This window comes from Hyla sarda, chromosome 8 (assembly GCF_029499605.1).
Source record: "Hyla sarda isolate aHylSar1 chromosome 8, aHylSar1.hap1, whole genome shotgun sequence".
NCBI classification, from domain to species: Eukaryota; Metazoa; Chordata; class Amphibia; order Anura; family Hylidae; genus Hyla; species Hyla sarda.
In genome coordinates, this window is record NC_079196.1 from 32078477 (window position 1) to 32104165 (window position 25689).

Genomic DNA, 25689 nt, shown 5'->3' on the forward strand with positions numbered 1-25689 from the left:
ACAGTTCCCGAGAAACGTGTCATCAGAGAGCACTTAGACAGAAAAACACAACTCAACTTCAGCAGCTAAAAAGTACTGAAAGGTTTAAGATTTTTTAATAGAAGTAGTTTACAAATCTGTTTAACTTTCTAGAGCCAGTTGATAGGTTCAGTCACTGTGTTATTGCCTATGGTAGTGGTGCTCTGTTAGGCTGCATTCACTCCACGATTGCAGCCTACAGTTGCCGGATTCGGCTGGGGGAGGAGAAAGTCGGGCGCTCCCGTACCTTAGCCAGACCGGTGCTGAAATCCATTTACTTTAATGAGCCTACTGGAGTCAAACAGTGACTCAGGTCGGCTCACTTCTGCCCTGATCCGGTTTTGTGACCGGACCTAAAACCTGATATGGGCCAGAAATGAGCCAACCGGAGTCACTGTTTGACTCCAGTAGGCTCATTAAGGTAAATGGATTTCAGCACCGGTCTGGCTGGGGTACGGGAGCGCCCTGTTTTCTCCTCCCCCAGCCGGATCCGGCATCCGTAGGCTGCGATCGTGGTGTGAATGCAGCCTTATGCACGTGAACAGTCTCCTATTCAGATAGGCTATTGAAGACAACAGCACTCACCATTAACGCTTCCAGGACTTATTTAGTATATCAGGTGCACTCATGGGTACATGGCAAAAGAGAGCAACGCAATGTGTGTTGCACTATATTTTTAGGCCTGGGATCTTTCTTTGTAATGTGGTCTGGTGTGGGGTCTGTATTTATTTTAAAGGGGTACTCCGGGGGAAAACATAATTTAAAAAAAATAAAATAAACTGGTGCCAGAAAGTTAGACAGATTTGTAAATGACTTGTATTAAAAAATCTTTACCCTTCCAGGACTTATTAGCAGCTGTATGCTAAAGAGGAAATTCTTTTCTTTTTGAATTTCTTTTTTGTCTTGTCCACAGTGCTCTCTGCTGACACCTGATGCCTGTATCAGGAACTGTCCAGAGCAGAAGAAAATCCCCATAGCAAACCTATGCTGCTCTGGACAGTTCCTGATACGGACAGAGGTGTCAGCAGAGAGCACTGTGGACAAGGCAAAAAAAGAAATTCAAAAAGAAAAGAATTTCCTCTGTAGCATACAGCTGCTAAAAGGTACTGGAAGGGTAAAGATTTTTTAATAGAAGTCATTTACAAATCTGTTTAACTTTCTGGCAACAGTTGATTTAAAAAAAAAAATGTTTTCCACCGGAGTACCCCTTTAAGGGGGATCATATGCAATATTTCTAATCCATGTGTCTCCGGTTGGGGGTATCCTATATACATATGCAGGGCATTTCTTACACGCTGCGCTTTGCGCGTCTCTTATTCCACAGCTTTTTTTTATAGATGTCATTTGTCAAACATAGAAATATAATAAAGGGATGGCTCCATGTTTCTCACTAGCCGTGTTATGACATCACCTCTCATCTATCACGTTGGGGAGGGCACGCGTCTGTCTGTTTCACAGGTGAACCCAAACATATCTGCGCTCATCCTGAAGCAGCAACAACAACAAACTATTCCCGAGCCTGGTTCATCAGTTCTGACACAATGGTTTTCAGATGACAGATTTTCGGTTGCACTTGGCAGAATCCAGGGGTTTTTCAGGGTGTGTCTCCAATTCTTAGATACCGACAACTAATACGAACTCCAAACTTTCCAGAAACATGTGTGGTGAGCCACGGGGTGGGAAGGTGAGGTGTATGGGGCAGATGTTATAGCCCAGGGGCAGTTGGTATTAACCCCTAAATGTTTGTGACACCAGGGCGCGGTTTACCACCCGAACGGTAGCAACGCTAGTCCTAGTTAGGCAGGGCAAAGAAGAGTCCAAGACCAGGTTAGGGTTAATGGTAGGTAGACACATGGTACAGTCTTTACAGCTGGGCCAGGATGCCAGAGAGGTGGCCAGTAACACAAGAGACCTCGCAGCTTGCTGGGACTTGCAGTGACTTGACAGACTTTAGGAGAGTCACGCTGACTATAATAGACTTGACTAAAGATGGTGACAGCAGACATAGATGACTTGACCTAGTCTTGAGGCTTCCAGATGTGCTGGACACTGGCCCTGAGATGTCTGGACTGGACTTGACCTCAGCAGAAAGCGTGGTAGAAGAGCGAGATTGTAATACCTCCCCCTCTTATAAAGGGGGCTGAGCAAGGAGCCCATAGGTCAAGCTGCAGGTCACATGGTTAGCTGGTGCTTTCTGGGTAACAAAACATGTGAATAGAACATGTGACCACGTTATCATGTGACTAACTCAAAGGTCCTTTATACCTAATACATATAACACTATGGGGGAGACGCTGCAGGAGGGCCCCTAGGACACAGAGGGTCTCAACATGACAGGGCCTAGGTACTGTACGGGACTACATCCCGTACTGGGACATCACACATGGAGGGGGGAATTCATCATTGTAGGTGTAGGTGAGTATTTTGTGTGCTGGTAATGTGTAGAAGTAGCAAATTTATTAAATGGTCGCAGGGAAGTGTATTTGTGCGACTTTTTGGAGGTGTTTGCATAACAAATTGTAACTTTTTATAGAAAGTCTCAGTTCATAAATTCCTTATAACCACTGCAAAAGACTAACCATAAAGGGGTACTCCAGTGGAAAAATTTTTTTATAAAATCAACTGGTGCCAGAATATGATACAGATTAATACATTATTTCTATTTAATGATCTTAATCCTTCCAGTACTTATCAGCTGCTGTATGCTCCAGAGGAAGTTGTGTAGTTCTTTCCAGTCTGAACACAGTGCTCTCTGCTGACACCTCTGTCCATGTCAGGAACTGTCCAGAGCAGGATAGGTTTGCTATGGGGATTTTCTCCTACTCTGGACAGTTCCTGACACGGACAGAGGTGTCAGAAGAGAGCACTGTGGTCCCAACCTTTGTCAATCTCCAAGAGAATGTGCATGTATAGAGACTGTTCCGGTTATAAAGCTTGCATAAAATCTTCAATAAAAGTTCCAACTGTTTTCAGCAAACTCTCCGGTTGTGGACATTCAATTATTCTCTACCTCCCTATCGCTCTTGGGGAGGGTGGCGGTAGAACTAGCATTACAGAGGAACCCCTCACCCTGGCGTCACGAATAGCAAGGGTTAACCAGACACCCTTTAGTCACTGCACTGCTACACCCCGTATACCCTACTCCCCCAGGCTATAACACAAGTATGTTAGGAATCACATAGGCTGTCACATGGAGGAAAGTTTCTAAAAATGACAGGGACCCTTTAAATTGTGGGGGTCATGTGTTCATGGAATTTCATACCAACACCAATGTCATGCTGAAACTGTGGGCACGAGAAACCCTCATAGGGTAATATGAGTATCAATAATCGATGGCATTGCACTTCAATCTAATGCAAATTTCAAGAGTCTCAATGATGAATGTATATACAATTTCAGTAGCCTAAAAACCAAGTTGCAGTAGCTGATCTTGTGTTTTTATTTATTTCTGGTTGTCTTCTGGAAGGTTCTCTACACTGCTGATCCTGCGCCTATCAGTTCTTCTTTGATGCTGGTTTAAAAAATATTTTTTTGTCCATTACCTTTTTCTATTCTCCATATAACTTTTCATAAATGGGACAACCAGTTGTATAAATGATGATAGTGCTGTTGCTTGCCACAGATGCCGTGTTTGCATTGAAAGCTAATAATATCCCAGACACTGATGGGTGTGACTGGTGGAACAATGAGATAACAATGCCATAATGTACATATGAGACGTGTAGTGATCCATGAACACAGCTTCTGCCTTCTGTGCAGTAAATGGCAGAGCAGAGCTACAATATGAAGACATAGAAAACAGGCATTAAAGGGGGTGTCCAGTAAAACCCCCTGCAATCTCCAGCACAGGGCCCCGGAACACACGCCATTCAGTTCTATGGGAGTGCCGGAGATACCTCAGTAAAGTATTTGGGCATATCCAGCGCACCCATACAAATAAATGGAGCGCATGGTGTCCACAGTATGCACTCTTTTTGGAGATCATAAAGGGTCCCAGTGATCACAAATAAACTTCCTTTACAGCCCAATGACGCATGTAGAGGTAATATAATATACAAAAGATTGACCCTTAAGGGTCAAAGAAGCCTCTATATAACATGTGTCACACTAATTATTAAAACTTAAAGGGGTATTCCGGGAATTTTTTTATTCGACTATGCTACAGGAGCTGTAAAGTTAGTGTAGTTCATAATATAGTGTCTGTACCGGTGTGTTACGGTTTTCTCACAATTCTTATGTGATTTTCACCCCAATTTTTATTTTTATCAGCATACAAAATGACTGCTGTCTCGGATTTTTCCCAGCTTGCAATGCGGTCGAGACCTGACTCACTAGTCAGCTGATGACAGGGAGCCTGTCTGTTTCAATGGGTGGAGCGATCGCTTGGTGGGAGAGAGATCAATCTGCAACTAATGCAACAGCAACAGGGATGACGGCACAACAAACCTTTAAACATTTTCAGTATCGGCTCGGTCAAACCTAGCAATTTTGGGGATGAGCTGTGCTCGCAGCTGACAGCCGCGAGTATAGCTCAGCCCAGCAAGAAAGGAGTTAATTAGTATATATAGCCATCTATTTTGCTGTATACAGTGTACAATGTAAACAGTGAAGGGAGTGATACTTACCAACTCGTCTCTGGTCCAGGCCTTTTCCTGTGTAGCCCCGCCCCCTCGTGACATCAACGCAAGAGGCAGGAATACACTAAAAGAGGCCCGGACCAGTGATCAGATGGTAAGTATCACTCTCTTCACTGTATACATTATACGGCTATATAAATGACTGTATAATCAATACACACCCTTTTCCCTCAAGGAGTTAACTAGCGCTACTCAGCAGTGCTAATTAACTCTTTCCTTGCTTGGCCGGCACATAACCGAACACTTTCTGAAAGTTAGATAAGCTCAACTCTAGCTAGGAATATGGGCCGGTCAGATCTGGACTCGTGCCGCGTCACTCAGATTTCTTATGAATACTTGCGGCGATCTCAAAAAAATTGTAGGTTGTTTCTTGAAAATGTGTGACATTTCTGTTTTGGGCGGTAATTAGTCAGTGGAAGATTTGTTGCTATTGCTACCTGGACCTGAAGTAATTGCTCATCTCACCATATGTCAGTTATTCATTCATATACAGAATAAGGAGCCCTGCAGTGACTCCAGCTCCATCATCTTCACCTGCCACCGGAGACACACACAGGAGGTAACCAGACAGGTCCTGAGGTGTCGCGCAGATGTTGCAGATGTTTGAAGGCCACAATGACTACTATATTATATGAGAATGCATAGGATAATATAGATAGATGCAAAGCAGTGAGGGAGTACAAAGGGATAATACCGACCGGTGTATGGCCTGATGCTCCATTCATAGAGGTGGGGTCACCCAGCCCCATAATAACCTGTATTACTGCACCCAGGAATATAAGTCATTACCTGTAAATTTGGCATCGCATCCGCCTTCAAATCTGATGGAAAGAGCAGACTCTCTTCTCTAAATAAGTGTTTTCTAAACAGTGTGTCTGCAGCCATTGCAAAACTACAACTCTCAGCATGCCCGGACAGCCTTCGGCTGTCCGGGCATGCTGGGAGTTGTAGTTTTGCAACAGCTGGAGTCACACTGTTTGGATAACACTGATCTAAATGAGGACAATCGCATATTCTATTATAGAGCGGCTACACACAGATTGTAGTATTAGTATAGCAGGAGTCCCAACTGAGCCCTCATGCTCAAAATATAGGATACCTTCACAAAATGTGCCGAATGTAGACACCGACTATGTTTTGAAATGATATGAACAGATGAAGGATTAGACTTGAAATAGAACCAATTGCTAGAAATGAAGTCAGGTTTGCGATGTATGATAGATAGATAGATAGATAGATATGAGATAGATAGATAGATATAGATATATTATAGATAGATATGAGATAGATATAGATATGTGATAGATAGATATGAGATAGATAGAGATAGATATGAGATAGATATGAGATAGATAGAAAGATATGAGATAGATAGATCGATATAGATAGATATGAGATAGATGTGAGATTGATAGATATGGGATAGATAGATAGATAGATAGATAGATATGAGAGAGATAGATAGATAGATAGATATGAGATAGATAGATAGATAGATAGATATGAGATAGATAGATATGAGATAGATAGATAGATATAGATATGAGATAGATAGATATAGATATGAGATAGATAGATAGATATGAGATAGAAATGACATAGATAGATAGATATGAGATAGATAGATCGATATAGATAGATATGAGATAGATAGATGTGAGATTGATAGATATGGGATAGATAGATAGATAGATAGATAGATAGATAGATAGATATGAGAGATAGATAGATATGAGATAGATATGAGATAGATAGATAGATATGAGATAGATAGATATGAGATAGATAGATATATATGAGATAGATAGATAGATATGAGATAGATAGATAGATAGATAGATATGAGATAGATAGATATATAGATATGAGATAGATAGATATGAGATAGATAGATAGATAGATAGATATGAGATAGATAGATAGATATAGATATGTGATAGATAGATATGAGATAGATAGATATAGATATGAGATAGATAGATAGATAGATATGAGATAGATAGATAGATATAGATATGTGATAGATAGATATGAGATAGATAGATAGATAGATAGATAGATAGATATAGATATGAGAGAGATAGATAGATAGATAGATAGATAGATATGAGATAGATATGAGATAGATAGATATTAGATAGATAGATAGATATGAGATAGATAGATAGATAGATAGATAGGAGATAGATAATAGATAGATAGGAGATAGATAATAGATAGATAGGAGATAGATAATAGATAGATAGGAGATAGATAATAGATAGATAGGAGATAGATAATAGATAGATAGGAGATAGATAATAGATAGATAGGAGATAGATAATAGATAGATAGATATGAGATAGATAGATTACTAAGAGATTTAGACAACATACTAGGAAAGCAACAATACATATCATCCAGGTAGCCCTATTTATGTATGTATATATGTTTGTATATATAACAGAGTGTACAGTTGTGCGGTGTTTATCTCTGTGTCCTGCAGTTGAACATGAAATTGATGTCCCCCTCCTCTCATACAGGGCAGGGCAGCCACATTGTCCCTCCGCCAATGGCCGTGTGTTGTGGGGCTAGGTCCTCCCTGTGGGCGGTGGGCCTGGCTGCTCTTTGCTGGCTCCTTGTTGTGTCTGTGTAATGTATTCAGTGCTCTGAGCCCTGCACAGCTCACTATACACAATACACAGTGTGGGGATTCATTCCTGCTGGATACTGTATCATGACGGAGCAGCCTATGAAGGACTAAGGTGGGTGAGGATTGGCACAGGAGGGGGAGGTCTGTGCTGGAGACTTCTTCTTCACAAGAAACTTCTCTAGAAATGTCTTCTACCTGTTGATGTCAGCACAGAACTTGGCATGTAACCTGCTCTCACCTGTCTCCTTGTACAATACCCTATGACGTGTTGTGTAGACTGCCTAGGGTCAGCACCTTCTAGTTGTGCCCCTCAGGTAGGCCTTAGACATACTGATGGCTCCTATAGTCAAGGCGTCCGGGATGATGACACAAGAATGGTTTCCAACTCATAAAATTTGTTCTTTTGATCTGGACAATTTATTGGACGTATTATAGATGTTTGTCGATCATTGTCACGTTTATTGTAGTATTTAAAGCTGACTCAGTAGTTTTCTTAGCAAACACTCACTCGTGTTGTTTCGTGCCACCGTCATGATTATTTACCAAGGATGTTGGGTCATAAATAAGGTAAACAAGTCCTGGCGGCTATGCCAGCCTTGTTAGCGGAGGGGGTACGTTGAATGGGCACCATGAGTCATAAGGTGGTTTTAGGGTTATTTGGTCTCCTTTGTGTATATTTGTTTGGCTTCTTGGCTTTAGCTCAATGCCAGGCTACGTCCTTTTAAGTTTGGGCTAATATAAGGGCCCTTTGTGTTTTATTGTGAGGGGTCCCTAGAACTCAAATGAAAAGTTCCCCAATTTTATGTGGACCTTCCTATATTCTTCTATCTAGGAACCCAATACTCCAATAGACAAGTCCTTTTTTATTTTAATGTGCATGTTTTTGTATTCTTTTGATTGGGCTCTTTGTAGTTTAATGCAAGGGGCCCAGTTGTTATATACAGGCTCTTCCAATTCTAATGTAGAAAACACTATTAATCATATGTTCAGGTCCCTGCTATTACAATATATGAGTCCCTTCTATGTTAATGTACATGGGTCCTAATGACTGGGCCCCTTGTACCCTCATGTAGAGTGGCCCCTTTGTATTCCAGTTTTCCTGGCGGCTTATAATCTACCGTACCAGGCCCCTTGCATTGTAACCCAGCCATGACCATGTTATCATAACACTTACAATCTGTTTATATACAGAATGATATACTATATATACCTTCTCCGGCCTGTAGGAAACATCGCAGCTCACAGTTCTAACTCTTTTGTTTTTTGACTTGGGTTCACTCTTTGGAATTTGCTAGTTTATATATTATAAAATAGTGATAGTTTATTATGTAGGATACTATGTTGTTTTGGAGATATTACTGCTTAAGGCAGATATACTGTAGACTGAAAAAAAGTTAACAAGCCTTCTAATATTTTGACTGGATGCTCATTTGATTTATGTTCCTTGGGGAGATTCTCCAGACATATTTTTGCCTATTATGTATATACTAATCTATATGACTGCAGCAAATATTAGTAAGGAGTCCCCCCAAAAAATGTTTTTTAAACAATTTTAAAACATTTTGCATCTGTGTAAACTGTTTGTATTAGTGCTGTAGACATAAAGAAAAATAAAATTGGAGAGGGTGCGGACTGCGGAGCATTGACGATGTATTTTACTCTTCATAATGACAATTGACCACCATGTAACCGCGTTGAACAAACCAGGGTTTAAGTGACCACATCCTACAGATTCTGAAAGAAATCTAAATGACAGTTTGGAGCTTGTTGGAATTGGCGGGTCCTGTGTTATGTGGAGAACACTGGAAAACTTTATTTACAGGGGTCACTGACATTTCTAAAAGACCAAAGAAAATGTAGTGAGGATCGGATTAGGCTGGGCCACCAAAAGACCAAAGGATGTTCTAATGTAGTGTTTTCCAACCAGTGTGGCTCCAGCTGTTGCAAAACTACAACTTCCACATGCCTGGCATGCTGGGAGTTGTAGTTTTGCAACAGCTGGAGGCACACTGGTTGGAAAACACTGCCTTACGCTATACATCATACCACATGCTACACTAACATTCCCATACACATTATAAAAAAAAAGTCAGCATGTCCGGGGATGCTTGGAATTGTAGTTTTGCAACAGCAGGAGGCACCCTGGTTTGGATACACTGTTCTAGTGGGACAATAATGGGCCTATAATGCAAGGATCAATAGGTCCAGCATAAGACAAGCATATTCTAAAATGATTTTGAAGCCAATAAGAAGCACTGAAAATAATTTTCAGCACGTCAGACACTTTTGTGACCCGGAACCCAGAGAACAATGCAGATAGTTGTCACATATGGTCGGTGTCTTTTGAATTTTTTTTTTTCTTTCTGTCTCTCTGTGATAAGTTATGTAAAGCACACGGTCAGATCTCTGACACTACAAATATACATCACAACCTGACAAACACATAACCCAGGATACAACCAGCCCACGGGCCAAGTGACAATGACAGATTTCATTTTCTTCAGGTAGATACTAGGATTCCTGCCATAGATCACTTCAGGTCTGCGGAATATTGGTTTACTTTAACCTCATCATAGCCGAGCTGGTAAAAGTTTCAGAAGTTTCTTGCTGTGTGTTTTACACTGGTATAGTGTATTTTTAATTATTTGTTTATTTATTTATTCCAATATTTGGCAAATTTATTATGGGTTATTTTTGGAAAACTTGGTTTTAATTTCACAGATCTCTGTTAAGGGCTAAATCATTTCACAGGGCCATTATTTGTGAAAGAATCCTAAAATTTGTATAAATCTGGGCAAGGCTGGGTTCACATGACGTTTTTTCCATACTGTTTTGCTATCTCCGGTTTAAAAACCGTACTGCAACCACATACGTTTTTTTTTTACATGGACGTCAATGGGAAACGCAATGTGAAACGCACGTCAATGGGAAACGCACATGTATACGGTTCCATTTGCATCCTAAAGTCCCCACTCAACACCCCTCCCATTAAAAATGGACAAAATCTTCAAAAACTTATGGATTTAAAAAAAAAAAAAAAAACAGACGGAACCGCATGCACTTTCAAAAACAGTATACGGTTTAAAAATGCATACTGTTTACTTTTCCCCATACAGTTCCATCTGTTTTTTTTTTTAACCATACGGTTTTCTTTAGAAAAACTGATTGAAAACAGTATGACAAAAAAGTGATGTGAACCCAGCCTAACAGTCAGCTGATCTGATCTTGGTAATATACTGTAAATAGGGTCTAAATGGATCATAGACCGCCAAAAGGAAACCATAGTACAATCGTATTTAGAAGTTGGGCCCCCTAAATGTATGTAACTAATATTAGGCCCCGTTCACACTACGGAATTCTCGCGGCTGAATTCCGCGAGCGGAGATTACGCCTGACGTCCACCGCCGATGATACTTCGGTGCTAGGGCCGCGGGGCACTGAGCCGTCACCATTGATGGCTATGCAGTGCTCGCGGAATCCGTGCAAAGAATGAACATGTTCTTTCTTTGCGCGGAACACTTTCACCGCCGGAAATGTCCGCCGCTGAAATTCCGCAGTGTGAACGGGTCTCGCGGAGACCCGTTCACACTAATGTTAAAGTTCACACCGCGGAATTCCGCCCGGAAATTCCGCGGCAATTCTGTAGTGTGAACGGGGCCTTAAGGTCCCCATATAGACTTGTTTGATTTAATACCTAACACACATGCAGTTGGGATAAATATTTAGATTTACACACTATTTTCACACTGCCGTTGTTACCCGTCCGTAAGGCTCTTTTTTTTTGGCCTTTAACGGCCTTTATGGGGACGGGTCACAAAGGGCACCACCGGATCCCATTGATTCCCATTGAATTATAATGGGGTCCGTTGTTTTAGAGGAGTATAGCTATACAGTACTCCCCTCATTTTACAATGGCTGATGTACTGCTGGGACATAAGGGCAATGTGAAAGTAGAAATAGATAGATATGAGATAGATAGATATGAGATAGATAGATATGAGATAGATAGATATGAGATAGATAGATATGAGATAGATAGATAGATATGAGATAAATAGATATGAGATAGATAAATAGATAGATGATAGATAGATAGAGATATATTGTAGATAGAGTTGAGAAAGATAATGGCTACATAGAAAGAAAGAAATAGGCAGATGATAGATATCTATCTATCTATCTCATATCTATCTATCTTTCTTATAAATCTATCTATCTATCTATCCAATATCTATCTATCTATCTCATATCTATCTATCTCATATCTATCTATCTTTCTTATAAATCTATCTATCTATCTATCTATCTATCCAATATCTATCTATCTATCTATCTATCTAAAGAAGAAGTAGGCAGAGACAGCACAACCAGGTACAATTGAACAGTAGGCAGGGTGCAGGCAGGCAATGGTACAGTCCCAATCGCAGACCGTGAATGTAAATAAATTTAAAAAAATGATCCCGGCAGCACTCCCATAAGGTGCAAATAGGTATTTTATTAACCCATGTGGGTTAATAAAATACCTATTTGCAGCTTATGGGAGTGCTGCCAGGATCATTTTTTTGTATCTATCTATTTATTCTTATCTTTCTATGTAGTTATTATCTATCTATCTTATTTCTATCTATTTCTTATCTTTTTATGTAGCTACTATCTATATGAGATAGATAGGTAGATATGAGATAGATAGATAGATATGAGATAGATATGAGATAGATGGATAGGTAGATATGAGATAGATAGATAGATAGATAGATATGAGATAGATATGAGATAGATAGATGGATAGGTAGATATGAGATAGATAGATAGATATGAGATAGATAGATATGAGATAGATATGAGATAGATAGATAGATAGATATTATAAATATGATTGATAGATAGATATGAGATAGATATGAGATTGATAGATAGATATGAGGTAGATAGATTTGAGATATATATGAGATAGATAGATAGATAGATAGATAGATAGATATGAGATAGATAGATATGAGATCTATCGATGGATAGATAGATAATAGCTACAGAAAGAAATAGACAGATAGAAATATAATTTTTCTATTATAGACTATGTAATAAGCTGAGCGGATAGGATATCACAGAATATTGATGTATATTTTGGGAATATCTGGACACCGGTTGTTTGGAAGCAGATGAGAATGCAGTGTAGAGGATGATATACCCCCCTCCCCGATGTAACTGAGTAGATGGCCATCCTGAATGAGGCTTTACAGGGTTGTATAAAGACATTTTGGATGAGATCCAGCATTAAAGTTGAAAACACTTGGACTTGGAAGTGAAGAATGAACACAAAACTTATGGGGAAATTAAGTTGTAAATAAAATTGATGGTCATGGTTTGAATTTTAAGCCTCTTTATTCATGGTCAGATTTTTTAGGCTAAAGATTATGTTTTATTTTTGAAGGTTTAAGACTCTTGAAATCTAATACTTTAAATAAACTATATGATACTATATGACCTAACACAATAAATACACAATAATATAGTTACATAGTTAGTATGGTTGAAAAAAGACATACGTCCATCAAGTCCAACCAGTGAATTGAAGTATATTACAGATTGATGTTGAGATAATTGAATTGAATGACACAACAATTTTAGTACTTTGCCCTTTACATTTTTTATGTTTGTCTTTTCCCCCTCAGGAAAAAATGTTGAAACTTGGGTGTGTATCTTTACAGGGATCTCCTCTCATTCAATGTAAAGTAGATATTGTATATGAAGAAATATCATACGTTGATATTTGCATATGTTAGACCTGTGGTCTTAAACTGGGGCCCTCCAGATGTTGATAGACTTCAACTCCCAGCATGCCCGGACATGCCTGGGAATTGAAGTTTTGCAACATCTGGAGGGCCCCAGTTTAAGACCACTGTGTTAGGTATAACTAGCTAGGCATCAAGACGAGGAAATAACATAATTTTAATAGCAAATTATGTGATTTAATGACTCCATACAGATTACTTAGTAGACATGTCATTTAGTTTATTGCTGTTTCGGTAGTATCCCAAAAGTTGCCAGGAAAAAATAAAAAAATTTAGTTAAAACTATGAGATCTATAGGGATTATGATGTAGGATTTTTCATATTTTTCCAATAATTAAAAAGTTTATTTATTTATTTATTTATTTTTGGTAACCCTCTGAACAACGCTTTTTCCCCGTCAAATATTTATCTACTAAAAATATTTAAATAAAATAAAGATTTATTAATAGTATTATGTTTCCACTTAGCTTTAAAAAAATAAATAATAAATTATTAAATAAATAATTAAAATATTAATAATATTATAAATAATGATAATTAATTTGTCCAGGTATTCTGGGAGTTTAAGTTTTTGCAATAATTAGAAAGTTGATTTTTTTTTGTAAATAAATTTAAATAAAATAAAGATTTATTAATAGTATTTTGTTTCCACTTAGCTTTAAAAAAATAAAAAATAAATAAACAATTAAATAAATAAAAAATAAAATTATTATTATTAATAATGATGATAATAATAATAATAATAATGATAATAATAATAATTAATTTGTCCGGGCATACTGGTGGGAGTTTAAGTTTTTGTCATAATTAGAAAGTTTATTTATGTATTTATTTTTTGGTAACCCTCTCTCTGAACAACCCTTATTTTTCTATCAAAGATTTATCTACTTAAAACATTTAAATAAAATAAAGATTTATTAAAAATATTTTGTTTACACTTACCTTTTAAAAAAATAAAAAATAAAAAATAAATAAGTAATTATATAAATAAATAATAATTTGTCTGGGCATGCTGGGAGTTAAAGTTTTTGCAATAATTACAAAGTTGATTTTTTTTGTGTAACCATCTGAACAACCCCTTATTTTTTTTTGTCAATTATTTATGTACTAAAAAATATTTAAATAAAATAAAGATTTATTGAAAATATTTTGTTTCCGCTTAGCAAATAAATAAATAAATGAATGAATAAGTAAATAAATAAATAAAGATATAAATAAATAAACAAGTAAATAAAGAAATAAATACATAAATAAATAATATAATATATATATTTTTTTTTCAAAGCTAATGCAATAATGTATGTATGTCCAAGTCTATAATACTCATAATAAGCTTATTATATGGTAAAAACCACAACAAACCCATCACTTGTATTCGCTGTAGTAAATGACAGGGTAGCTTCTCGCAGATTACAGAGTGAAGCCACGTAAGTAAACATTTCATTTATGAATGAAAGCGACTCCTTAGGACTTGAATAGGTTCTCATAAATGAAATGTAGCAGTGTTGTACATGGCTGTGTGCCGCACAGTGTCTCCCCCCACTATGCTTTGGTTTATCCTGTTATCTCGCTGGCCGTGTAGGTATAGGATAACCACACAGGTGCATAGTGGTGCTATGTGTCTTATCGACGGTGTGCTTCCTCTTTGGAATTACAAAGTGTTTTTTCAATTATTTGCCACAACCACAACGTAATTTATTAGAGTCCCTATGGACTCTCTACAGTCTGTGAGAGTGGATGTCTATATACTAGCATATACAGTATCGTCAATAGAGCAAAAGGCAGCTCTGCCACTCCTAATCCATGGCAATAGTTCAGATAAAGTATTGTGGCAACTAGATATACACCGATCTCGTAGAGCCAGCTCGGGGGGTGCTACTCATATAGAACAGAAGCATCACACATTGCAAGTTGTAAAGTAGAAAAGAGTGGAGCACTCACCCACTGTTCCATATAGTCCTGTATTCCAAAAATGAATGTCGTATAAAATACAACGAGACAGGTGCAGGGTAGCAAATCATATACATAAGGATGGGGGGGACACAGACGGAGAGCTACAATTATTTCACGCTAGGCCAGCGCTTCGTCCGGCTCAAACCTACACTAGCATAGTCCGTCATAGTGAGTCAAAATTTTTATAAAATTCCAGGAGAGCAAGGAAAAGGCAATTAAGAAAGAAAGATACTGCTCCTACATACGATAGGGGCATGAGGGTGATGAAAGGGGTGTAAGGAGAGAGTCTTTTCTGGAATGTAGCCCAAGGACTTGTGTGCTCGGTCTATTATGCAGTCATTGGGGGTTCAATGGCTGGAAAATTTGTGTTTTGGTTTTTTGACCGGGCCCAAGAAGGAAAACTCTGTGTGGTCTTAGCTCCTTATCTGCAAAACCTTTTCTGTAAGGCACGCACAGGTCAGAGTTTTCGTGTCTTCATAGAATCCACAGGGCTTCCTGCTTTTATCTAAATGACCTGCAGGTTGATCCAGGTGGCCCTAGATGTTTTAGGAAATGAAATTTTGTGACATATTGTATATTCTAACAATCTTTCTTATGTAAAAATTGATCGTCAATTTGCATAGGGATTTCTAACTTAACATAGCGTCTTTTTGTCATCTTTTTCAGTTTCAATATTTTTGGAAATGGCTTTCTTTAGATGAATATGGGTGAATTCACATTGGTCTCACCTGTTGTGGTCAGGAATTGATCAGTATTTTGGTTATTAGTTAGTCGGCATTTTTATAATAAAACAGGAGTGGAACCAACACAGAGGAAAACTATAATACACTTGGCAAAGGGAAAGTTATATATGTTATCAGGAAATAAAATATTAGATATTAGAACTAGAGATGAGCGAATTTTTTGAAAAATTCGATTTGGCCGATTCGCTGAATTTTCCGAAAAAATTTGGTTCGGTCTGCATTTATTTGCTCCGAATCTGTATTAAAAACAGCTATTTCTGGCCTACAGAGAGCCTCAATAGGGGTGTAGAACACTTTGTCTTGCTGTAACACGCATAGGATATGTGTTGGGTTAGTGAAATAATACTGTCATTCAGTATGACATGCAGAATAGAGGCGTTGCTATTAGAATCACTGTTGCAGAGTGGCACAATGTCACAGCCTGGAGGTGGCATCAGTATGAGGAGACCATATAGTGTCTGAATGAGGAGACCATATAGTGTCTGAATGACCCAGCCTGGAGGTGGCAACAGCGTGACGAGACCATAGGGCCTCACAATTGAAAAGATTGAAGATATTTATTTACATTTAAATTGAAGATTTCAAATAGATGAACCTAAAAAGTTTTATTTAATGTGCCAGCAGCATGAGGACACCACATGGTGGTACAGTGACACAGACTGGATTTGGTGGCAGCATGAGGAGACCATATAGTGGCTGAATGACAGCCTGGAGTTGGTGGCAGCATGAGGAGAACATATAGTGGCTGAATGACACAGCCTGGAGGTGGCAGCAGCATGAGGAGACCATATAGTGGCTGAATGACACAGCGTGGAGGCGGCAGAAGCATGAGGAGACCATATAGTTGCAAAATGTGACAGCCTGGAGGTGGCAGCAGGATGAGGAGAGCATATGGTAGCAGAATGAGATATATTGGAGCTGGCATCAGCATGAGGAGAACATATAGTGGCTGAATGACAGCCTGGAGTTGGTGGCAGCATGAGGAGACCATATAGTGGCTGAATGACACAGCGTGGAGGCGGCAGAAGGATGAGGAGACCATATAGTTGCAAAATGAGACAGCCTGGAGGTGGCAGCAGGATGAGGAGAGCATTTGGTGGCAGAATGAGACAGATTGGAGCTGGCATCAGCATGAGGAGATCATATGGTGGCAGTATGAGACAGCCTGAAGGTGGCATCAGCAGCATCAGTAGTCCTGAAAGTGACCCAGTGACATAGTGGGGCAGTGGGTGGCAATACCAGTACCCGGTGACAAAGGTGGGTGAAAAGGGAGAACTTGGCATCAGATGTGTGGCATCAGGCGGGTGGCAGGATGAGAATAGTAGCTGAGGCAGGTAGGCAGAAGAAAATGGTCTCTGTTGTAAAAGTGTTAGAGTGCACAAGTAAGTATTGAGGATATGCATACTTAACTTTTAATAATATTCTTGGGATACAATATATGTACCCAATATTTTTTTCGAAATCAAACAAAAGGAAAGGTGTGCAAAAAACACCTTGTGCTACCTACACCACCAAGTATTGATGTGATGCAAAGACCTCTAAAATGTGGAAGGGAACAACGTATGGTCAATTGTAACCGGTGGGGGTAGAAACTTCCCGTGTAAGGCCCTACTCTCGCATTATTAATTCCCTTCTTGCCAATTGTTACTCACCCTAAAAAGTGTGGCCCCACACAGGAACCTCTCCCTATTTCCACCTACAAACACTGCCATATCCCAGGGTTTTTAGGTGGAAATAGGGAGAGGTTCCTGTGTGGGGCCACACTTTTTAAGACGAGTAACACTTTCCTCGAAAAGGTGGAAGGGAACAACGTATTGTCCATTGTAGCAGGTGGGGGTAAACAATTCCCCTCTAAGGCCCTACTCTCGTCCTATTAATTCCCTTCTTGGCAAGTGTTACTCACCCTAAAAAGGATGGCCCCACACAGGAACCTCTCCCTATATCCACCTAAAAACCTTGTGAAATGGCAGTGTTATTATTGGTCACTGTAAGAAAAAACTACCGTGAAATATCAGATTTTCAAGAATATTAATATATTTTGGGAACCCAGATTATATCAAAGGGGGAGGATTGTTTATGTTGTTGTTTTTGTCGGTTTTTACTCTTTGCTTTCTTTCTTTGGGTAATACAGCAGAACAGCTAAACCAATGTTCTAGGTCGCACCTATAATCCAAATGAAGGATTTAAAGACCCTTGTGTAGCATATGACAGGTGAGGGGCAGAATAATGGGATCCTAGAGGCGATTACAGACGTTTATCCAATGACAAGTTTATCTAGAAAGTAATTGAAGTGAGTGCAAGATAAATAGCCCAGCAATTCATCAATGTAATTGATTTTAATTGTCAAGTTAGAAGAAGATATGAGGTGGGTTTCATTCCTTGGTTTCTATTGAAGAACAAAATGTTGTAGGAAATTGTTAAAGTTTTTTTTAATCTATTTTACTTTTTTAAACTACTGTTTATTTTAAACATAAGCCTTAATGATGGGTTTTTGTACCTATTGTTCCTTCACCTCTTGTTTCATATATATTGAAATGGACAAACAGTCCTTAACAATCACCTTGTAAAATACTTAACTTCTGTCCCACAAGGATAATAGCCGTTCATTAAAATTCTAAGCGTGAGAAATTAGAGATGAGCCACGAGGAGCAGGCGAGGTTAACTTTTATATACAAGAACATGAATTAGGAATCTTCACATTTCGGTAATAGCCAAAACCAAAGTGCTTTCTGTTCAATGGAGGCTGATAGGCTGATTTTTTTTTCCCCATCAAATTTTATTTAATTTAATTTATTTAATAATTTTTTTTAACGATATTGTGCTCCTCTAGCAAATATTGAAATAAATGATTTCCCAGAATTTAAATGGGTTATCCAAAGATTAAAAGTTATCCCCCATGACAGGATAAAGTATAACTAGCTGATTGGTGGGGCTCCGACTGCTGGGATTCCCATTGATCACGAGAATGGAGGTCAACTGTCCCCTCAAGCCCGGTCACCGCTCCATTCACTATGCTACTATGGGCCTTCTGTACGTTGCCAAGTTCAGCGCTCACTAATGAATGAGCAGAATGAAAATAGTGGCGGTCTAGCATGTGCAACCATTAACCTTTGTTCTCGTGATCGGTGGGGGTCCAACCAGCAGGATTACTGTGGATAGTTGATAACTTTAAAATAAAAGCTAAAAATGATACAATATTTTGTAAATAGAAAAAAAATATATTAATTGTAAACTGTTTTATTGCATTTTTTTAATATATATATATATATATATATATATATATATATATATATATATATTACCATTTCAAGAAAAGTTTAACATTTGTTTGAATAGAGCTGTCAGACAAAGAAGTTGTGTTTAAATTTTTTTTAATGTAAATTACTTTTATTCAGTGTTCTGCAAACTCTTACCTGATATGCCAATAAAAAAAAATAAAAATAAAAAAAAACACCCAAAACAATATAACTTATACTGAAACAGATTTAAAGGGGTACTCCACTGGAATTTTTTTTTTTTTAATCAACTGTTGCCAGAAAGTTAAGCAGATTTGTAAAAAAAATCTTAATCCGTCCAGCTGCTGTATGATCCACAGAAAGTTCTTTTCTTTTTGAATTTCCTTTCTGCCTGACCACAGTGCTCTCTGCTGACACCTCTGTCCATTTTAGGAACTGTCCAGAATATCAGCAAATCCCCATAGAAAACCTATTCTGCTCAGGACAGTTCCTAAAATGGACAAAGGTGTCAGCAGAGAGCACTGTGGTCAGACAGAAAGGAAATTCAGAAAGAAAAGAACTTCCTCTGGAACATTCAGCAGCTGATAAGTACTGGAAGGATTAAGATTTTTTAATAGAAGTAATTTACTTATCTGTTTAACTTTCCGGCACCAGTTGATTTAAAAAAAATATATGTTTTCCAGTGGAGTACCCCTTTAAATGTATACTAGGCCCACCTACTCCATGGAATTTACTATTTGAAGTGTCACAATATTTGTGGGATTGCGCAGAAACTTTTTGTTGGTTCTCTGTTGACACCTCTGTCCGTATCAGGAGCTGTCCAGAGCAGGATAGGTTTGCCATGGGGATTTATTCCTGCTCTGGACAGTTCCTGACATGGACAGAGGTGTCAGCAGAGAGCACTGTGGTCAGAGGGGAAAGAACTACACAACTTCCTCTGTAGTATACAGCAGCTAACATAATAATATTTTTAAATAGAAATAATTTACAAATCTGTTTAACTTTTTGGCACCAGTTGATTTAAAAGAAAAACTCATTGCTAGCTATAGTATATTTGGTCAATATAATAAAATAAAATTGTTCCTCTTAAAGGGGTATTCCAAAGGATAGGGGATAAAATGTCAGATCGCCGCGGTCCCGCTGCTGGGGACCCCCGGGATCCCCGCTGTGGCACCGCGTTATCATTATAGCACAGAACGAGTTCGCTCTGTGCGTAATGACGGGCGATACGGGGGACGGAGCAGCGTGACATCATGGCTCCGCCCCTCGTGACATCACGGCCCGTCCCCTTAATGCAAGTCTATGGGAGGGGCCTGATGACCGCCACGCCCCCTCCCATAGACTTGTATTGAAAGGGGCGGGCCGTGACATCACGAGGGGCGGAGCCGTGACGTAACGATGCTCCGGCCCCTGTACCACCCATCATTACGTGCAGAGCGAACTCGCTCTGTGCTGTAATGATAGCGCGGTGCCACAGCGGGGATCCCAGAGGTCCCCAGCAGCGGCACCGCGGCGATCTGACATCTTATCCCCTATCCTTTGGATAGGGGATAAAATGTCTAGGGGCGGAGTACCCCTTTAATTGTACCTGTGGTAACAAAATTTAATTAAATCTATTTTCATTCGAGTCCATACATATAGCTGTAAAAATGTTAGAAAACCTACGCACAGTCCTATATGCGATCCCGTCAGCGCCTGTTGTAGTTTGATCCTGTGACAAACACGTCTTAATGCGCGGTAATTTAGAGGGTGTGTGTATTTATACAACTGACATTTATCCATTATAATTCGTCCTATATTTTTGAACGATGAATAACTATAAATAATCTCCTTGAGGAGTCAAAAGTGGTTGCAAAATAAGCAGATCTACCTGGAGCATTAGGAACAAGTCAGTCACGTCACAGACATCGCTGGGCCAACCAGACAGACGTTTATGTTTGTACTTGATGTAATCACGCTGCGTCCCGGAGGAATTCTTTTAAATTTAAAAAAATATATATTTTTGGGTATATATTTTATTTATTTTATTTATCTACATTTTTGAAGTCTTGCAAGTGACACCACCCATCCATTGGCTGAGTCTTCCCATTGACTGACAGCTGCAGACCCCCTGACGTCCATACAATTATAGCTTTGATATACAGATAAGGTTTTGGAAACACCCTTTATTGTTAGGGAGGACCTGCTGCCTCTCCCAGAAATGCTCACAATTAGCATCAGAAAGCTGAGTTTACCTGTCATGTGGGTGAGGTGCTCTGGGGTGGGGTATTTAGTGTTTGTTCTTGTCTTCATTGTGGTCAGTGAACCCTCAGGTCACATGGAGGATCCTTAGGGCCCTATTACCTGGGGTGATTATCGGCCAATTTTACTTTGTGTAATGGGGCCAGCGATCAGCCGACAGATAAACAAATGCTCATTCCTGGACTGATCGCATCTTATAACTCACTAAAAAAATCCTTGTTTGTTGGTAATAGTTTGTGCGGCCATCCCTGCACGATGGTTGAGTTAGGGCTGCGCGGTATACCGGTTCATACCGAATACCGAATTTTTTGGGCTGCACGATATGAATTTTCCCCCAATACCGCAATACCGGTTGGGCCCCTCCCCCTCGGGAATGTATTATCAGCCCAGCGCAGCGCTGTCCCCACAGCGGGGAACTAACCCTATGTTACCCACCAGCGCTGTTCTGCCCCCCCCCCCCCCCAATTAGTGATCAGCCCAGCGGGGTACTACTCACAGATGTCAAGCACTGCCCTCCTCCTATTTGTTGGGGGCCACCGGGCGCTGGAACTCGCTGTACGCCAGTGGTCTCCAACCTGCGGTCCTCCAGCTGTTGCAAAACTACAACTCCCAGCACGATATGAATTTTCCCCCATACCGCAATACCGGTTGGGCCCCTCCCCCTTGGGAATGTATTATCAGCCCAGCGCAGCGCTGTCCCCACAGCGGGGAACTAACCCTATGTTACCCGCCAGCGCTGTTCTGCTCCCCCCCAATTAATGATCAGCCCAGCGGGGTACTTCTCACAGATGTCAAGCACTGCCCTCCTCCTACTTGTTGGGGGCCGCCGGGCGCTGGAACTCACTGTACGCCAGTGGTCTCCAACCTGCGGACCTCCAGCTGTTGCAAAACTACAACTCCCAGCATGCCCGGACAGCCGTTGGCTGTCCGGGCATGCTGGGAGTTGTAGTTTTGGAACAGCTGGAGGTCGGCAGGTTTGAGACCATTGCTGTACGCTGTATCCCTATGCCCGGGCTGCAAAAGATACAGAAAATAAACTTTTAACTCACCCACCTCGATGGGGGGAGGACAGCCGTCAGCCTATCACTGGCCGGAGCGATGCCTCGCCCCGGCCAGTGATAGGCTGAGCCCACTGTCATGTAAGAAGCCGGCTTGGGGGGGCAGAACAGCGCTGGCGGGTCACATGATTTGGGGGGGTGAAAATACCGTTATATACCGTGGAACCGCCGTAAGTAAAAAAAATACCGTGATACACATATTTGGTCATACCGCCCAGCCCTAGGTTGAGCCTTGTAATAGGCTTTTACTCAAGTGTAGGTCAATGTAATAGGGGCCTTAGACTTAGGCCAGGTTCACACTGCGGAATCTCCAGGCAGAAAAGGACCGCGCGGACACTGTAGTCTCCAATAGACCGCAATGTGTTCCGCGAGTATTTCCGCCTGAAGAATGAGCAACGCCATTCTTCAGGCGAAAATTTTCAAGCGGATTTTCCGTTCACAAATTCCTCTTCACGAATTCCGAAGTGTGAATTTGTGAACGGAAACCCATTCACTATTCTATACATTTTGGTAGGCAGAATTTCTGCCTACAATTTCAAAGCGGAATTGCGGGTGGAAATTCCGTAGTGTGAACCTAGCCTTAAACTTCAACTGAGGGTACAAGATCTTGGGGGAGATTTATCAAAACCTGTCCTGAGGAAAAGTTGCCCAGTTGCCCATAGCAACCAATCAGATCGCTTCTTTCATTTTTCAGAGGCCTTTTCAAAAATGAAAGAAGCGATCTGATTGGTTGCTATGGGCAACTCAGCAACTTTTCCTCTGTACAGGTTTTGATAAATCTCCCCTCTTGTGTTTAATTCAAGGCTGCTGCGAATTATTAATTTTACAATATCACATCCTATATTAACAGACGGGTGCAGAGGTAGCAGATGCAACTGGGCCTGATACCTAAGGTGGTCACTCTGCCGCATGGGATACACCATTATTACAAATGGCACATTGTAGGTGTAGGTTTAAAATTTAAAGGGGTACTCTGGTGCTCCAGCGTTCTGAACATTTAGTTCAGAACGCTCTGAGCCAGAGGCCATAACCGTGAAGTCACGACCACGCCCGCTCGGCTGACACGCCCCCTCCCATAGACATGAATGGAGGGGACATGGTGTGACGTCATGAGGGGGTGTGGCCGTGACGTCACGATCACTGCCGCAGGAACCCAGCATTTGTTTGGAACACCGGGTGCTGCAAAAGGTCGGGCGTCCAGCGGCAGGACCCCCACGATCAGACATCTTACCCTCTGTCCTTTTGGATAGGGGATAAGATGTCTAGCAGCGGAGTACCCCTTTAACATGGTGGCCCATAAGCTTCATGTAGCACCTCTAGCTATCTTGACAAGGCCCTAAAAATAACAGCATACATAGGATAGCTGTCAGTCGAACACTTGATCTTCTTAGGCCGTGCGTTATTGGTGCGAATGGGTTCGAAGCACAACGGCCGTGTGAACTTAGTCATAGTTCCTTTTAACATTGACAGCAACTATACGCGCATAACAGTGCCAGCCAGACTGCCTCCATAACAATGACATGTGCGGCCATGACAGAGCCATTCACAGTGCTCCATATGACAGCAACAGGATGCCAGTGACAGTGCCTCTATAAGTGGCATATGCAGCCATAGAAAAACCACAGTGCTCCATAAGAACAACAGCAGTAGGATGCAAATAATACTGCCAGCCACAATGTCCCCATAAGGATATGTTCGCACTACGTAATTTGATCGGAATCTCTGCTTGCAAAATTCCGCGAGTGGAGATTCCATCTGGTGGCCGCTAGTGATTAGCGGAAGGGGCCATATTCAAATTTGGGATATTTTGCGAATATATGGATGTGATAGCCTGGGGGAGTAGGGTATATGGGGGTGTAGCTGTGCGGTTACTAAGGGTGCTTGATTAACCCTTTCTATTCGTGAGGGCTCCTCTGCAATGCTTGTCCTACCGCCACCCTTCCCAAGAGCGATAGGGAGGTATGGAATAATTGAATGTCCACAACCAGAGAGTTTGCTGAAAACAGTCAGAACTTTACTGAAGATTTTATGCAAGCTTTATAACCGGAACAGTCTCTATACAGGCAAAGTCTCTTGGAGATTGACAGTGGTTGGGACCTTAAGCGTTTTAGAGTCTGTAGACTGATAAGCGCTGTTCTGCTGGATTTAGGGGATTTAGTTGAGGTCCAGCAGTCACGCTAGCTTAAGCGGGGATTTAGTTTCAAACTCAGGGTTTAATTTAGGCTGAGGCCGGCAGGTTTCTGGCCTAGCTTGTCTTTGAAAGTTGCGCAGATCCATTCTGCTAGTCCTGCATCCACGAGAGCAGCAACCCAAGAGAGCGATCATTGGCTACAGCTCCCTTATATGGGCAGGGGCTGGACTAACTCTAATTGGTCCAATACTTCTGTCAATCACCTTTACAAAGGGTTATGGGTAACCATGTGACCCAAGGACCTCCAAAGGTCCTCCAACATACCATAGAGGAATTAACACAGTCACATGGCCGAAGGTCCTGCAAAGCTACCAAGGTAAGCATACTAACTACATTATATTAAATATATACATTTAAACATTATAGAAGAGGCGACTAGGGGCTGTCCCACCTGGGGGGGACCCTACCTAAACGTAGTAACTCTGACATTGGGGACCACCATACAAGGTACGGTATGCAATACGATACCGGGACACCACATGGATGAATATTCGTCTTATGTTTGCAAAATTCGCATATTCGCTACGTTCGTTCCCCTTTTTATGCGAAAATTCTTAATTAAATTCGTATAGTGCGCATGCGCGATTATATCTTTTACCTAGAAGAAGGGAGGGATCAGTGTCCTCTGGAAGTGCCGATATTTGCAAATATTTGCATATTCGCATATTGGAAATATTTGCGCTCCACACCGACTCACACAGTAAATCTAGCGTATAGATATCGCTATATTTTAAATATTAGCAAAGTGCCGATATTCGTGTTACTTCGGTAGTAGGACCGCGCGTCACTGCATCGTCACCATTGACGGCTATGCAGGGCTTGCGGATTTCCACACAAAGAATGAACATGTTCTTTCTTTGCATGGATCAATTTCAGTGGCACTCAATTTCCATTCATACTGATTGTCACGATGCCGGCTGGCAGGAGGTGGATCCTCTGTGCCAGAGAGGGATAGCGAGGACCGTGCTAGTGGACCGGTTCTAAGACACTACTGGTTTTCACCAGAGCCCGCCGCAAAGCGGGATGGTCTTGCTGCGGCGGTAGTGACCAGGTCGTAACCACTAGCAACGGCTCACCTCTCTGGCTGCTGAAGATGCTGATGATGCTGAAGAAAGGCGAGGTACAAGGGAGTAGGCAGAAGCAAGGTCGGACGTAGCAGAAGGTCGAGGCAGGCAGCAAGGATCGTAG

The 25689-nt window shown here is 40.7% G+C and overlaps 1 protein-coding gene across 10 annotated transcripts in view; it reads left to right on the plus strand.

The window, feature by feature from the left end:
• LYPD6 (LY6/PLAUR domain containing 6) overlaps positions 1-25689 on the plus strand; it is a 107053-nt gene that overhangs the window by 38312 nt on the left and 43052 nt on the right. Inside the window, exon 1 of one of the 10 annotated variants that reach the window (XM_056535353.1) lies at positions 7313-7399. The exons of 5 other annotated variants lie outside the window; for them this stretch is intronic. The gene's annotated coding sequence lies outside the window, so the exon portion shown is untranslated. Of the gene's footprint in view, positions 1-7312; positions 7400-17897; positions 17987-18046; positions 18066-18123; positions 18141-24798; positions 24818-25689 lie in introns of those variants that run through there. 4 more of the 10 variants (XM_056535359.1, XM_056535361.1, XM_056535362.1 and 1 more) reach the window with 4 other exon arrangements.